The 14348-nt window shown below is 40.5% G+C and overlaps 1 protein-coding gene and 1 long non-coding RNA gene across 13 annotated transcripts in view; one reads left to right on the forward strand and one right to left on the reverse strand.

Moving 5' to 3' along the window:
* PTPRC (protein tyrosine phosphatase, receptor type C) overlaps positions 1–14348 on the reverse strand; it is a 69377-nt gene that overhangs the window by 37381 nt on the left and 17648 nt on the right. The window lies entirely within an intron of this gene.
* LOC112976517 lies at positions 252–6004 on the forward strand. The gene is made up of 4 exons (XR_003257058.1): positions 252–330; positions 2111–4291; positions 4706–4770; positions 5893–6004. It is a non-coding gene; the product is annotated as an uncharacterized LOC112976517 (long non-coding RNA).

Consider the following 14348-nt stretch of genomic DNA (forward strand, 5'->3'; position numbering starts at 1 on the left):
CACAGGGAAATGAGGACATAAAGGTCCCTTTCTGCTAATAGCGCGTTTGGCTTTTTTTCTGCTGTGGTACCACAGCAATTGGCTCTTCACACCCAGCTGTACTCCGTGTGTCTTCGCAAAACCCAGGGAGAGGGCAGAGGAAGTAATCCTTCCTCTCAGCCTAGTGTATGCAATAGTACTGGCAGCTGGCTTTTTCTAACAGGAAAAATGCTTAGCGACTCTGCAGAGCTGCAAACTTGCTGCCCTTTTCCCCGGACCTCTCCACCTTTTAGCATGTTGGACAGAAGACAGCATCCCCCACTGAGCTGAACTTCACATTAAGCAGCAAGGGTAGGTCCAAATTCTGTCCTCCCTCTTTTTACTGCTTCGGCAGGGTCAGAGCTCTTCACATCTGCACAGAAAGCAACAGGATGTGGTCTGCTTGCTCAGATGGAGTAAAGCTCTTTGAGGGGGTCTTCTAGCAAACAGCGCAGACATTAGTCAGCTCCACTGCAAGCCAATTCTAAATTGCAACTCAAAAAAAGAGCAGTTCCTGGTGGGAGGTGAAGGGTGAGTAAGGCAAGGAGCCTTACAAAATGCTGCCAGCCACCCTTCTTTGATTTATTTTTAAACTTCAAGTGGGATAGGATGTAATTCACACCTACTTTAAGGCTCCCTTGTACTGCCAGAACAGGGTAAAGGGACTTAAAGTAAATGAGCATCAGGGCCAGAGATGTTACTGCCTCTTTTTGCTGCAAACACAAAATAAAGGGATCCATTGCTACTTTACAAATAAGTCTGGGCAGACCTATGAATGGGCTKGCAAACACTTAAACATCTGAGTAACTCTGTACCACAGAGGGGCCCTCAAATTTTATAGGTAGGATCATGTGTGCTGAAGTGCTTTCATAACCAGACTGCAGAATTACACTTTATTCTTTATCATTAACTGCTTTGGGGAAAAAAATGCTGGTTTTTTTGAAAATTGTTTAAAAGAGGCCATATAAAGTTCACAGAAAAAAATATGTGAAATTTTGCATGCTCAGGATCAAAAAAATATTACTCATTTGAGTTTAACACGTAGAAGCTTCTCAGGTAATTGGGACATTTCAGATGGTCCTAAAAAAATCATAAAGCTTTGGAAGACTCATACAAGCAACTACTTTAAGAAACTGTGCAAGTATATTTTGAGAGATTATTCCATTTTCTCTAAATATTCCTGCATAATTTATTCAGCATATGAAAGACTTTTTAAGATTTGGGCTATGCTATCAATGTTATTGAACAGGAAAGGAAAAACTCAACTTGTCACTTTATAATTTTTAAGTGATTTGTTCTTTAAAGGCATAACCATGAAAGCAATTCAAAATAATTCATAACCTTAACTGGTAAAAATCTTCATAGCTCTACAGCAATCATAGGAGTGCTATAAATTTATATTAGCTGAGAATTAGAACCAAATAAATATTAGAATTTCTATCTCACAAGAAATTCTRTCAGTGCAACATTTGTTTACACCAGAAATTTGTGAGAAAAAGTTGAAATTGAAAATTTTATTGTAACAGATATTCTAAAATATTTTGATTAAGAAATGTCAAATATTTCATTTTGGCATCAGGATGTAAACAATTCATTCTGACTCTCCAAAATAATAATTAAAGTAGTTTCAGTTTGAATTTGTCAAAATGCTTCCTTTTATGCCAGCTTGTTAATAAATTAGCTCCCCCCCGCCCTCCAAAGTGGCTCATTAACACACTGCAATCAAAGCTAAAGGGCCTGACCCTGCCATTCTTTTCTACTCTCTATTTTCGGTTAAAGTAGTAAAAGATATACCTTATATACAAGTAAAAGATAATATCTGAAGATGCAAAGGCTATGTAGTTCCCAAGATACCCACCAGTACTCACACCTGAACTGCATTATGGAAGACATAGTTTTCCTGCAAACTACATTTTAGGAAAAAGTGCAGACCTACATTACAAATAAATATGATAGAATTAGTATTAATTTTTAATGAAAATTGACTTTCAAAATTAATGTTTATTCTTTGTTGCCAACATCTTTGACCCCCTTCTTGCTGTCCAGCTTCCAAGACAAGAGCTGTAACTCTCTCTCTCTCTCTCAATTTCAGAATCAACTAGAAGTGCTAAACCGCAGCTACAGTGCTGGAGATGGTGATAAATTCAAACTGACCAGAAATCAAGTGCCAGGGCAAGAGTCAGAAGAGAGAGATGGAATTAAGGAGAAATTATAGCTGGCACATCCAAAGAGAAACACTGTGTTGCAGGTTCAGGAGAGGGGTGAAATACAAACATCCGTATTTGTTTGTCAACATTCATCRACTGATCTAAATTAATACTAAGACTAACTACTGTACACTACCATACAAAGCCTGTCTTAAGGAAAGAAGAAGAAAAGCATAACAAAAATGCTGAAATAAGATTTTGCTCAACTAACCTGAAATTAAATGACATGTTTGTGACCCTTTCAAAAAGGAAGGCTCTGATTCTGGTTAAAAATATAAATTTAAAGAGTTTAGTTTTCATAGAGAAAAATAAAAATAATAAAAATACGTAGAGAAAAACACAAAAAAAAATCCTCAAGAAACATTAATTTTATGGAAACAATGTTTGTTACTAATGATATCTAGACCTTCTCAAAACCATAAACTTGGAGTAGTAGGTGAACTAAAGGCAGTAATTCAAATATGTTTTTCCCTGTATACAGTTCTTATAGACTTAAAATGAATATTCAAGAATCTCCTGTATTTATCAGGCAGAAGAAAAGTGTTTCTGCCATTTGGACTGCACTTTAAATGACATCCTCAGTCTTCATAGGAATCCTTCAGCTACAGTAACCCACTTGTACAACTGCAGCTAACGTCGGTCTAGCTGCTCCTCTGTGGTTTCTCTCATGCTGTTTACTTCTGTTTTTCTTCTACAGAGCCCCACTCAAGAGGAAGAGGGTGCAGCATGCTGTGGTTTAGAGCTTAAGCGCTTCCAAATGGTGAAACTGAGTTACCATAGCACCCGCATGCTCAAGCAATCAGACCTATCTCAGTGCTAAACCGCAACTTCTCTAGTGCAGCCGAGAAGTTTCCCTATTCAACTCCTTTTCACCAAATTTGCATTTGCAATTATTTTTAGTTATACAGGTCCATTAATATGATACAGTGGGGGATGGCAATCTTTGGGAATACAGGTTTGCTTTGCAGGGAGTATTTGTCTCGATGTGAATTATGTCTGCAAGAGGGAAGAATATCAAATCCTGATGTAACAGCTACCTCAACTGCGAGATGTTAGCTACTATCCACAGTCATTAAAAACACCTGTATGTGAGGAATGAAAGTAGCTGCCTACTCAGACTACGCACTTGCAGCTCTTCATGTGAAGCTCTTACAGTGTTATTTATTGATGCTGTGATATTTGCTTGGCAATTTTGTGTTACACGCAAAAGAAAAACTGTGTCAATGTTTGCTTTGCCTTCTGCATGTTTTCAGTATTTGTGCATGTGCAAGGCTAAGAGCCAGTCTTAAGCTGATACTCTGTTAAATATATCCTTTGTAAAGTCTCAGTACCTAATTTTAGTTACAACTCTTCCAGCCCATATCTTCCTCTCCTGGATCTGCCATGAGCAGAGAGCAGCTCTGAAAGGACCCAGTGCGCATTGCTTGTGGCACGCACACGAAAGAAAGAACAGGCAACTATTACATTTTCCTCTCCGTTCCTGCGCCCGTGTTTTTGTAATTGCCACCTTTATGAGCTCTGGGGAGCTGTTGAGCATAGCCAAAGCCAGCTCAATCTTTAAGAGTTTTGACAGGAAAAAGAGGCTGCAACCAAAGCTGGACTTACTATCGGTCATGGGCAGAGATGGGAGCTAACTGCTTTACCTAAGACTGTCTCATTGGACCGTGGCTTATTTAAATGTCAGACTAACTTCTCTACCTACCCTGAGCCCCTTCATAATACAAGTGTTATCTCGTATTGTAAATCAGTTTCTGATGGCAAATTACTTTTTACTTATTATTACTTATATTTATTATTATTATTATTACAAAATTACTTATTTTACCAGAAATAGAAAATGGGTTCTCTGCTCTGGAGAATAGAAATAAGCTGGAAACATTTTGCTAAACTTTAACCAGCTCAGATACCAAACCATAAACAGTTTAATGCTATAAGAACTGCAATATTTTAGCCACTGGTAATACAATCTAAAGCCAGTTAAAATCAGAAGCACCTTCTGTTTGTTGCAGCTCTGTTAGCGGGAAGTCCTTGGCTCAACAGCTCCGCACCTGGGAAACAGTATTTAGGTGAGGACTGTAATCAGTAATCTTCAAAAAGTTGCAGCCAGCAATTTTTAAAAATAAATGAAAATTACTTTCAAGAAATGACACCTGTCTATGAACTCTTCCTTTTTGTAATAATAGTGTTCTCTGCTCAGTTACTATAGGAAAGACCCAAGCAAAAATAAGGGAGCTGTGTAACTGGCCCAGGGGGCTGAGGGAGGATTGCTGTTGACAAGGAGATAAATAGTTGATTTTCAGGTGCTCTGAAYATTTATGTCTCCAACCAACACCACCTGGATTTGCAAACACTCAGCTTTCCTACAAAAAAAGGATCAAAGCACAATCAAAAATGGAAAGAAAACACAGGCTGTGAAGAGAGACAATAGCATTTCCTTTAATCTCTCTTTTTTTTTCTTTTTCTTTTTTTTTTTTTTGTAGGAACCTTAGATGCCTGTTGTAACCAGAGCCAGTAAAGAATTTTAGACGGAAGTGTAACTTTGAAGGTGAGGTTGTTCCCTTCTAGTTTAATTTCATTTATACCATGGAAATAACAACATGCCTCAAACCTGGTCACAAATGTTTGGTGCTATGTTCTATGGAAACATGCTGTATAAGACAATTTCTGCCTGGAAAGGTTTCATTTAGACAAGACAAAGAAAAGGAAAGGAACATTTCCAGTGTTACAAAGGGAATATTAAGATAACAAACAAACAAACAAAAAATTAACTTGAGACAAGTGTTCCCAAGTTCCCAGAAAAGTTCTATGCTGCCCACAGCATTCCCAAATGACAGCTAAATGCTGGGTAAATCCACGAATCCATCTTTTGACTATCACAAATGGTTAGCCCRTAGAATAAATCACTTTTTCCTCATTTTTATCCATTTCAGAATTTTTTTTTAATGAAAAAAGACATTTTCTAAAAGATAGATATACTAATTCTTGATTCCTGGATTTTATACAATTGCTACAGCTATAAGTTGTTCCGTGTGCTTTTAATGAAGCCCGCACATAGTGCGTATAGCTATACTAATGTTCAGTTAAAATATTCAATTTTCATTTTGAAGCTCTGCCTTGAAACGGAATTATTAGACTACTTGGAAAAGCAAGCGATATGCTTACAGATCACATTTAAACGTAAAGGTGGCACAGGATTACCAGGGCTTGGCCTCGGCCCGGAGCCGAGCACGCTGCAAGCGGGGGCGAACAGGGCGGTGCAAAGCGAGCCCAGTGCAGCGGGCCGCGGCGTGGGCTGCAGGGCAGCCGCCRCTGCCGGGAAGGGGCACCGCAGCGTCGCCGGGCCGGCGCTGCCACGGCCCTCGGCCGCGAGAGGCAGGACGTTGCACCGGCACCCCACGCCGCGGGGAGCAGGAGCRCGGCCCGCTCGGCCGGGCCGTCGCACCGGTGCGCTAACTGGGGCAGGTCTCAGCCGGGCGCCTGCGCGTGTGCGACGCCGGCCCCGCCACGGCTGCTCCCTCGCCTGATCTACATAACCGAGCGCAGCAGCAGCAGCACGTTGCTTGCGTGTGTCACCCCCACAGCCCATGACCGCAGGACGACTTGTAAATCTGGGAATAAATAACGGGTGAAATACAGCAGAATGGCACAATCTGTTTTCTATTCCAAGTCTTTCCTAAGGACCTCGGCGAAGACGCATGAGCACGCCTGGACCAGGGCGAGGGTCTCACTCTGTCTGCTCACAGGGATGACAGGACTGTTCAACACGATCCTCTGGCGACTGCGGAGTTCAGGCGTAAAGAAAACTGCCCAAATACAGCTATCTTATTTTGTGGCAGAGCGACCAGCACACGCCGCTGCTCGGTACCGCCACCGCCACGCGCCTCGGCCCGCCGCAGCCCCCRTCTCTGCCCCATCCTTAACGACAACAGGGGGGTCTGAATCGCAATTACGATGCCATTACAGCAAGCCCTCTGCAAGCACTTTGTTTGCCAGCGAGCTGTCACTGGCGTTTCTGTGGCTTCTTGCTCCAGGCTTAGCAGGACCCTCAGTGGCCCAAGCCCCATCCCGCATCTCTAAGGAACGACGCTCCGAGCCGTGCGGCTAGTCTCAGGCATCTTCCATGACCCAGATTTCTTCCAGCATTAAGAAAAGATCCTAACCAGCACCGGCTGATAGACATCTAGCTGCTGTTTGTTAAAGGGCAGAGGGGAAAAGGGATAAAGAAAACGGAGGGGGAAAAAATTCCAGCCACCTCAGAGGAGAGCCTTTGCCTCACGCCAGCGCTGCCCGCGGGGTGCCCTCCTCGCCCTGCCCGGGCTGCCAGCTGCAGGCAGCCGGCTCGCCGCACCGGCAGCAAGAGCGATTTTACTTTGTTGCTCTCCTCGCTTTTTTTTCCTCAAGACTTTCAGGCCGTATGTGACTTGTAAAGTCAACTGAGCACTAGTCAGTAAATACACTACCGAATAGTACTTTTTCCATTCGTAAAATATTCTGACAAATAGTATCCATTGATCAACAGCTGAATCAACCGAATACTTTTTAAGACGAAATTTTAAACACAGTAAAATATATACATAAAATGTTGATAGCAAGCATCATACAAGGGTCAGGTTCTACCACCATTACTCATGCAAAAAGTCATTTGAGAAGAAAAATATTCACTGAAGCATATCGATATCTTTTAGATAATTTGACGGTTAAAAATATATTTATACATATTCCCTATATATATTCCCCATATAAAATGACATGGAATTTTTTTTTTAGTGGAAAGCAGAAAATAACAGCTTATAAATTCATCAAAATTTCCTATACTTGATATTTCTGACCTGAAATCCATCTGAAATCAGATACAAGGAAAAAAGTTGGGACTGCGACTGAGTCAACCAGGGACTACATCAACCTTGTTTCAGTTCCGCATTTTACTAGCAAGTGTGTGAGCAGTTGAACTATCCCTCGGCCTCTGGGCTGCTCTGTAATGTCATCTGCAAAGAGGAGCTAATAGCACTACCCTGCTAAACTGGCATATTGTGATCAGAAATTTATTAAAAATCAAGAAGTTCACAGATAACGGAGCTGATGCTGCTATTAAAAAACTAAACAGTCACATCTGTCGGATGTCCCTACAAACAGGGACTGTCACAGGACTGCAAAGAGAGAAACACCTTCTCCAACTCCCCATAACACTCTGCACATGCCTACAAAAGTCTCTAGCTGTCTTTGTATTTGACTGCAAAAACTGCGCTCTGCCCCTTCGAGACCTGCACTTCCTACCACCCAGAAGCAATGGCGATGAACAGACTGCAGAATGGTGCTGAGCACCCACAACTCCTCCCAAAGTCAATAAAAACCCTGACTGGGGGCTTTCCTTTTTTGTTGTTTTTTTCTTTTAGAAAATCAGAACACCAACGTTGGTGTCCAATTCTGGGCAGTTATCTGCATTTTAAACCTGTCCTTTTTTCTCTTTTTCAATTTGCTATTTTTATTAACACACGTGGAATATGAGCCCTAACTTTAACTAACAATCTATCTGGGAATCATAAGCAAAAAGGGGGGAAAACAGCTCACCTGATTTCGCTTTAAATCCTATGCTGACCATTCTTTTCTAAAAGACAATGTGTGGTGAACATTACAGGAGATGAAAATAAAGGCTCAGAACAGAAGGACTCCAGCTATGCTCACAGGGACTATGATACCGCATATTCCAGCACAGAAACTGGGAATTCCAAAGCTCACATTCCTTAGGATTTTAATGAGACTAATTTCAGTACTGCTTTAAATAATCCATAGCAACAAGATCACATACAGTCTATGCTACCTTCTTCTGAATGTAGCAAGCAATTTCCTTTAGTGTTTCAAAAAGTCTTTGCATTTTATTTTTTAACCCTTAAAATTTTGTAACCTAAAAATATTAAGCAAGCAGTCTGGGAAAGAAAAGTAAAATCAAAGATATCAGATAAGGGATACTAGACAATGATTTACTTAGGGAAAGTATTTTATGGACCTTTCAAAGTATAGGGACCCAGAGAAAGCCCTCAGGCCCAAGCTAAGAGAACATCCAATTTCATGCTCCAAATAATTTTAAGCTCTTGATATAGGCACAGCAATGCACAAGCCAGGAAGTTCAGCAGACCTGTAAACATTTCTGATGTCCAATAATAAGAAGAATGTATATTGTGGCATTACACATCTTATCATGACAATAGCAAGAACAACTTCTTAGAAGCAAGGGGTCAGAAAAGCTATTTATTTGATCAGTAAAACAAGGATCAACTTGTACACACACATAAACAAACAATTTGGAAGTAGGATGTGTAATGCCACCTGTGAGGACAGATGGAAAAACTGAGGCAGAAGGACACAGTATGTGTGAACRTGGGTAAGATTTTATTCTTTCAAGGCCTATACTCCTCCAGAATTTAGCTGAAATGGTGATGAATTTATGACCATGTAACCTGGTAAAATTAACCACTCTTTCATTTTTTACTAAGTAAATGTATCTGAAAATTTTTAGTTGTGGAGATTAAGAAACTTGGAGAGATCCTTGAGCACCAATATGAAATTGCACATATATGCCCCACAAATTTGATTATACAAAGAACGCAAAAAAGACAAAAGGTTCTGGTAAGCGCTCAAGAAAGCACTTCTACACACAACTTCATCATTGACTTCAGTAGGAATTAAGCTCGTGGTTTAAATGAGTTCCTAAATTAAGACAATATTTTGCATGAGGACCACTACAGGCTGCTGCATAAGCGCACAGCGGATCCCTACCACCACCCCGGCACCAAACACAAACGGGAATTGGGGAAGCGGCAAGGCGTAATGCAGCTGGCGCTCTGCTGGCTGGGGAAAGCATGCAGGCCCCTCACCCACCTGCAGACCAGCTCTAATGTCGAAATGCCGGGCATTCGAATAACTGGTCCTAACCACAGGCGGATGCCAGCAGGAGTACTTCAATCAACAGGCTACGATCAAACCCCCAATCGACAGCACCCAGAGCCAAACTCCATGTCAAATTGTCTGGGTTTTGAAACTCTTGATGCTGAAAACTGAAAATTTCAAGGTGATTTCATCCATATTAAAACTGTGAAAACCAGAATTTGTAACGGTGCCCAATATTAGCAAAGCCAGGTAATTAGAGCAGGTAGCATGGCATTAAGAAGCACACATTAGTGACTGGGTGAAACATCTGCCATTGGTCACAGTCAGACATATAATTCTGTATAGATAATCTGACTCGGTATAGCTGTTCCTACTTTTCTGCTAAAACATTGTAATTTACAGTAATCATTTGTAATTTCCAGCACTAGCAGTATTTCCATGTGAATCAGGCAGTTGCATCCTCCGAGATCTACTGAGACCACTATACTTGACGATTCAAACAAGCTACAGCTTTTCAGTTTGGATTTCCAAGATTAGCTTCACATCCAGAAGGGTTTGAAAAAATCAAGTGCAAGTATGATTTTCATGCACATTTACATAATCAGGACTCAAAGAAATTACGGACAGAACAATGACGGTGTAAGCAACCCCAAATAATATAGTGGGAGATAGGGCAGGAAAACATCAGGTTTCTTTATGCTGACAGGGCCAAAGAAAGTCTCAGGAACGACAAAGATGAGCAAACACCCAAGAAAATAAAGCAGTAGAGTGCCCAGGGAAAGAAACTCCCTAATCAGGGCATGGATGTAATTCTGTTAGCGAATGAGTAGCTAATAATCTGGAAGAACAGCAGAGGGTATGAAATAGAATTGAACTAAATGTTATACCTTCACTTTGGCAGGTGTCTGGGGCAGATACCTTCTCCTGAGGTATCTGATTCGCTGATGAATGGGAATCGAAATGGGACTTCTACGAAAGCACTTCCCAAAGAACACTTGAAATAGCATCATTGTCCCTAACATCTCACCCACCACACTACAATCCCCATTCCACGTTTGGCACCACATTACCAAATGTGGCAAAAATCCTGCTTCTGAAGCTGTGTTACTGCTTGTTCAGGGATCTCTCTTATCTTGCTTTGCTGTATCCTGTAGTCATGTCCTACTTGGCTATGAGTCATTACAGTTAATCAAATACATGGTCAGGCTCCCATTTCAGTATAAATCAAATTCAGTTTAGATTTGAGTGGCTTAACCACAGGAGGGTTCCCTTTATCTGGTGAAGTTTCTGCCTCTGGACAATAGTGGGTAAAACCAAGAGGTCAGTTTTGGTATTTGCCTATTAGTTGGCCTGAAGTTTCACTTGCTTTTTATATATTGCTCTGGCAGCAGGTTTAGAGCTATCACGTAAAGTAACTAAAATATACTGTAACCCACCACCTTGCTAGGAAATGACAGAAGAATCATTTGAGCACTCAAAAGTAGCAAAATTGTTCTTAAATGTGCTTGGTAGCTGGTGATAACTGTCCAGCAATGTCTTCATGTATTCTTTCCCAGGCTCTGCTTTTAATGCCAACTCTTAAAGCAGTTTATGATGCTGCACTCATACACTCATAATGGTCCGAGAGAGGGGTCTGGGGCTAGCTGGGTCCTGCACTGTTCCCTTGCTTTATGCTCATGCACCAGACAACAATGGCACTGTCAGTTGGGAAGCCTAAAATTGCAATGGCTGTATGTGATCGGTTCCTTCTTACATTTGTTTTTCCAGATATTAGAGTTTCCTGATTCTCAGCTTCTTCTAGAGAAGTTTCAGCTGCCTCTGAACTGCAGTGGTCCCCAGTATTCAAGGGGTTGATCTTTTCCCGCCAGGCACTGGTCATTACCTGTTTATGTCAAGCTGCAGGAAACCAGTCGGTGGTCCTACTGATGATGCCTCCATACTGCAAAAATCCCCRTCTGAAAGATGTGTCCAGTCTCCTTTGAACCTTCTGACCCTTTCTTATACAACGGTCTTACTATAAACTTGCAGTTGCTTCAGAATTACTATCTACGTTGCATATTCTGGGATGCCTTGACAGTCTGCTAGCTATCTGCCAGCTTGATCAAAAATCCCAATATTCAGAGGTAATAAGATCAAAGACATGGGTTCAGCCTCTATAGAGAAAGTAATTATATCTGATTGCCCACCAAGCTTGTGACATGCAACCTTTCTTCCTAACCTTGACCAGATTTCACTTAATTGGGGAAATACTGTTTGACTTCAGATAGACTAAAGAGCCTAATGAAAATTTACATTTCTTTTCAGCAGATAAAAACCTACCCCTGAATTTCAGAGGGTTTTCCAAATTTCACCCGCTTAGCCCTATTTAATAGTTTATTGATAGAGATAAATAAAATCTCAAATTCCTACCTGTCTTCCTGCCAGCCACAGAAATAAAATGAAAATGCCCATTTCTACCTAGTCTATAACTCCATCTTAAGTGTACATGTATTCCAGAAATAGAACACAGCTGTTATTTTTTAATAACTTATTTTTTACATAAATTATTTTTTAATAATTTAAGGCTTCATATTTTACACTTTTTAAGCATGCATAAGAACAGACACAGGAACTAAAAGCAAATAATGATTATAGATAGACAAAGAGAATTGCATTAAGTACTAATTATAGGAATGTAGTCAAGTTCACTTGCAAAACCAGTACGGCAGACAAGTAGCTAGAACTGGTTTTTGCTCCTCCACTGACACCACCAGAGAGAGACTGGGTTACATCAGAATAAAGTCTAGTTCACAAGGCTTGTTTTCAACTTTACACAGTATAAAGAGAATCAAGAATAACTTTTTAAGAATTTTGGTGTTTTAACACTTTGGAACTAATGGATCTTCTTTTTATATCCTGGTAAATGGCAGCCTGCAAGAACTATATAGTATCACAGGATGTGGGTGCCTTAATTTTATCTCCATTTGCGGAGTGCTCGTCTGTATTTCAGCAAACAAGCTCTCAGCTTGCACCGTAAGCAAGCGCCCTTCCCCTTCCCATGGCAAGGCTGCCTGTCAACCCGCAAATAAGTAAACTTCCTCACTGAGGTAAGGTGAATTGCAGCAATGTACAAAAATATTAGCACCTCAGCCTACATCATTTGAAAACACAGAATTTTGCAAAACTAAAATACCAGAAAGTGTGATTGTCATAATGACTCACCTTTCATTTTTAACATGCTTCTGTAGCTGCAGAGCACTACACAAGCAGCCTCTGCAGTGACACAAGCCTCACGGTACCTCACAGCAGGCGACAGCTATTGTCTAATAAAGAAGGTGGTTGGTAGTTTAACTTCTGTGTGTGTTACACTCTCTTTAAATACAGAAAATTCATAATGGGCAATCCAGTGACTGTTCTGCATTAGGATGATGTGAATTGCCCAGTACAAATGTCAAAAATACTTTCTCCTCACCTAGCATTGCTTCTCTGACTTGGCCTACACGCCCATTGCTTGGTACCTCAGGTAACATTTCTGGAGATGACCAAACTCCTTCATGTCATTTTTAACATAAACAGCCAACAGGAACAAAGAGTTACACTACAAACGGCCACTGACATGTTGTCTTGTGACAGCTAGAGATGTGGAAATCATTTAAGAAAACAAATGTAACCCACTAGCAGATATTCAAAATTATTAAATACATGATTTTTTCAAGCACAAGCCAATCTATAAAGTGACCCTAAAATATTCACCTCAATCTATTTGCTTTTCCCAATTTACTAACAAAGCAATGGATCATTACCACAAGGCGGTTCTCAGAGTCAAAGACTTTCAAAGACACACAGGTTTCAAGGTTGGTGCACCATCCATTTGCAGTATATACTTTTGCATAAAATACCCATTCACATTTGTGTTTTTAACTCCGCCTCCAGAAACACTCTTGCAGACATAATTTGACTCAAATGAGCTTCCTCAAAAAGTAAATAAAACAGTTCATGAATATCTTTAAAACAAATATATATTTTCCTTTATCTAGTCAATTTCCAGCCAACACAGACTATGACAATATCTTTAAATAGCCTGTTATCCATTACCCATGCCAGAAGCCTCATTGTATAACCACCCTTTTCTCTATTTTATTGTTCCTTGGACCTCTGAAGCAAAGCTTTATCAGTGGGTCAACTGTTTCAAGACATGATTACACTGTGAATATTTAGGTGTTATTTATGCAAATGTTTTTACTCTCACTATTTGCTTTTTACCCTTAAGTTATCAAAGCCTTTCCAAAACGTCAACAGAATAAATCAGCTAATTTTTCATTATTTGCATTATTCACTCTTTTCACAGCTTTCTTAAAGAATTTACATGGCCTAAACTTTTTGAATAAAATCAATGCCTACCGCAGGAAGCCTTTGTATAAGGACGGCTTTAGTCTTCTGCTTGATTGCTCTCATTCCTCTTTAGCCATCTAGCAGGCCCACCGAGTTATTCACAGACTTTCTCATATATTGAAATAATTTGTTGCTTTATTATGGCTTCTGTTATTTCCTGAAGCAATTTATTCTATATCTGGTTAATAATTATCTTGAATTTTATCTACAACAGTTTATATTATCTTCAGTTAGCATCACTTCAGATGGATTTCTAAAGCGGAGGAGGATTTTTCGGACCAACATTAGAACTGAGAGAGGTCAAAACACACTACCACATGTGCATATGTTTCTCTTCACTTTTCTTAAAGGAAAATATCTTCTCTGTAAAGGTGGATCAGTTGCAACATGACGTTAAAGAAACTCCATATTTAGAAAAAAAATGGTGGCTCACTGCAGTGAGAGCTATGATAGCATAGCTCACATCACAGCGAGAAAGCGGAAAGATCATTTGTAAGTTGCCTAACAGGTTTGGACACATGATGAGAAGAGGCATCTAATTTCCTCCAGTGGTGACAAACTTCATCTTTACTGCATCAATGGAAATCGATGACTATCTTTATACCAAAGGACCCCAAAGCACTTCCAAGATTGTATGTCCAGATGCTTGCCTCATCAAGCATATCTGGGGCTGATGGTAAAAGCCACCATCCCCCGCACCCTGGTTGCTGCATGAGGGAAGCCTAGACCTGCAGGGAGGAAGGGAGTGGTGGCATGCGCCCAGATGTCCCCCTGAACACCCAGAGGGGCAGCTCCAAAAGTATTTTGACCTGCAGGAGAGATCTAGTCAAAGACATTTGCACCTACCTGATCACTTTTTAAGGAAGC

This window comes from Apteryx rowi, unplaced genomic scaffold, assembly GCF_003343035.1.
Source record: "Apteryx rowi isolate R43461 unplaced genomic scaffold, aptRow1 scaffold_74, whole genome shotgun sequence".
Lineage (NCBI taxonomy): Eukaryota > Metazoa > Chordata > Aves > Apterygiformes > Apterygidae > Apteryx > Apteryx rowi.